A 3,657-nucleotide genomic window follows, 5' to 3' on the forward strand; every position below is an offset into this window, starting at 1 on the left:
ACCCATATTTTTTTTCCTCTAGAAACTTCTTGAATAATCCTTTAGAATTTTCCCAAAAATGGTTTACATAGGATTCTGTGCCACTAACTCATCATCCTTAGCTTCCAACTCATTCAAAATTCAATGTAACTACTACGTCAGCTCAGATTTGGCAAATCTTCATCACTTGAAATAATGTAGCAGCTCAGCACTATTGAAATAATAATGCTTGACACATATTGTTTTACTCGGCATCAATTGAGAATTTTTTGATACTTGACACCTAAAGATCACTCGGCACTTGAAGATCACTCGACACCAACTAAGAATTTTTTGATGCTCGACACTTGATCTTCACTTGGCACACACTAGAATTTCTTGTTACTCAGCTCTAATTGGAAATTTTCTCGACATCTACTAACTTGCTTGGCATCCACTAATGATCTTAGTTTAAGCTTTTTAAACAACCTTGTTACAACTTCTTCCATCAATGCTTCTAAGTGTGACCAACCTCTGTAACTTTGAGTATGTCATTAATACATCATTTAACCAATGTCTTAACTGATCCTTGCACTTCATTACAACATCATAACTCAACCTTTCCCTTAGGTTCTCTTGTTACATCTTGTTGACCAAATCCTTTTCATCAATCAACTAAGTGATAGTACTTGGATCATATAAGCAAATGTCATTCCTACAAGTAGCAAGTTTGACATCAATGACAAAACAATGATTGAAAACATTCTTCAATAACAATCTTCCTCCTTTGCAACAATCTCCCTCTTTGATCTTCAACAATGAGCTTTTCAATCAAATTTCCAACAATCTCCCTCTTTGGCATTGATGGCAAACCAAATTGATTAACCATTAGACTAAACTATTCAACCACGAACTTACTAGGTTAGAACAGTAAGTCAAATGCCAAAAAGTAAATTGTAACTTCATTCTTTTATTATTCTGATTGCTTCCTTTCTACTTCTCCCTCTTTGCTATTGTATCCTTGTTCTTTGACTTTCTCCCTCTGTATTGCTTATCTTCTATTGTTCTGATCAACCTCTAATTATTTTTGTCAACTTCTCCTTCTATCTTCTTTGATCAGTTTTGAACATCTTCTCCCTCTTTTCTGATTCTTTGTCTTCAACAGTTGTTTATAAGTTGCCTACTTCTCCCTCTTTGACAACAATGCCAAAGACATATTAGCATCTTTAATATGCAAGTGTAGCTTTTGCAGGTTCATTCAATTTTTCCCTTTGTCACCTTGCCTATGACTGATTTGGAATTTCAGCACTTTTATTACTTTAGGCATAAATCCCAAAGTAAACATCCTCTGCATCAATATGTAAAATCTTCAACATTCAACTTATTTGATGTAGGGCATACTTGCTTGTACTTCAAGTAGCCTTGGCTAGGGGTATTACCCCTAACTTGCTTCTAAGATACTCAAAAGAATCTTTAGGTAGTGTCTTTGTGAAGATATTAGCAATCTATTCCTTTGAGCTAACATATTCCATCTTCTAATAATGCGATCAAATTTCCACAATCCATCATAGTTATATAAATCAGTTTTTGGATTAGACTGTGTGGAGATTTTTACCATCGATGGTAAAAAATCTCCACACGATCTAATCCAAAAACTAATTTACATAATATTCCATCTTCACTTATTTATCTTCCACCAACTCTCTTACATAGTGATACTTGATTGCAATATGCTTGGTTTTGGCATGCATTACTAGATTCTTTGATATGTTAATAGCACTTGTATTATCACAATAAAGTATCATAGGCTTAGTTACTTCTTCCTTCATACCTTGTAGCAAATGTTTGATCCATACAATATTGGTGTAGTTTATAGTAGCTGCCACATATTTAGCTTCAGCAGTGGAATGTGAGGTGTAACTTTGCTTTTTACTAGTCCATGTAATCAATCTTTTTCCTAAGAAAAGTGCTCCTTCACTGGTGCTTTTTCTATCATCAATGTTACCTCCCCAATCTGCATTGGTGTAGGCTCTTAGTTCAAAATTTTCACTCCTCTTGTAGTACAAACCAAAGTCATCATTTCCATTCAGGTATCTCAATATTCTCTTCACTACTATTAAGTGATTTTCTCTTGGATTTGCAAAAAATTTAGCCACTATTCCAACAGCTAATGCAATGTATGGTCTACTATGTACAACATATTGTAGCTTACCAATCATTGACCTATACAATGTCTAATTTACTTCAGCAGATTCATCATTCTTGGATAGCTTATGGCCTATTGCCATTGGTGTGCTAACTAGTTTTGATTCATCCAACCCAAATTTTTTGAGTACCTCATTGATGTATTTAGATTGGGTCACAAATATACCATGCTTCAATTGATGTACTTGTTGTAGAACAAGATTTAGTGTGTAAAGAACATTAACAATAAGGAAAACATTCACAAACAAAAAACTATATTCACATATAAGATTAGACAAAAGAAGGTGTAAGAGAGTGCAAACTAAGAGCAATATCACTCCAAAAAGCCTCCTTGATTTTGTAGATGCGTCCTTTGATGTAGATGTATGCTCAATAATATTGCTCAAGCGTCAATGAAAAATATGGATCAAAGTGGATTTTTGGATGGATTTTGCCATTATGATGGTATTTTGATAGTCCTTAAGCTCTCAAAATAGCATCATAACATTAGCATGGAAGTGGATTATGTTTGTGAAGGGAGAGGCTTCTATTTATAGGCCAAGGGGTAGAGGGATGGACGATCAAGATGCAAGGATGGAAAGATGGTGAGGGAGGGCTAGGATGCACTCAAAGGGGAGCACATGGATTGTGCTTGTTTGAAGCCAATTAGGCGATGACACATGTCACAGGGTGATTGGATGTGAGAGGGTAGGATATGGGTTGGTCAAAGGAGTAATGAGGGAGGTTGAGCCATAAATGGGGATGGTTGGGTCATAAATGGAGATGGTTGGGAGGAGGATGAGATTGTTGGGTCAAATAGAGATGGTTGGGAGGAGGATGATATTGTTGACTTTGGCTTGGGTTAGCAAGTCTTAACCCTTGCTTAAGTTGTGCACATGATTAGAAGAGGGATTAGGATTAGCTTAGGATTTGGCTAACCTTGTTTAGGGAATATGACAAGGTTAGAGGGGGGATTAGGATTAGGAAATCATAGATAAGGATTGATATCTTTTAGAAGAGTCTAGGCTTTGGATGAGGATAAATAAGGTTTTTAGGAAATAAAAAAAGTTTTATTTATTTCAAGGGTTTGGGTTGAGGAGATATTTATTAAAATATTTTTAATAAACATGAGGATTAATATTTAATCTTAATTAAATATTTTGAGTTGGGATTAGGGTTAGGAAATGATGGGATTAGCCTTTAATTGAAATTAAAGAAGGATTAGAAGATTCTGGAAGAGGTTAGTGGTCTTAACGAAATTGGCCAAGTTCTGGGCAAAAAATAAATAAATAATTTATTTTGGAATTTTTGGTCAATTTATTAATTAAATAATTAATAAATAAGGAAATAATGTTTAAATAAGATTTAAACATTTTTGGAAGGGATTTCTTAATTAAATATTTTAATTAAGATAAAGGGATTTAATGGCATAAAAATAAATAAATTAAATAATTAATTAATTAATTAATAAATGATGATGTCATTAGGGAAATTTTTTCAGAAAATAAAAATACT

Source organism: Cupressus sempervirens, chromosome 6 (genome assembly GCF_028749045.1).
Source record: "Cupressus sempervirens isolate cs-2001-9-10 chromosome 6, ASM2874904v1, whole genome shotgun sequence".
In the NCBI taxonomy this organism is placed as follows: Eukaryota; Viridiplantae; Streptophyta; class Pinopsida; order Cupressales; family Cupressaceae; genus Cupressus; species Cupressus sempervirens.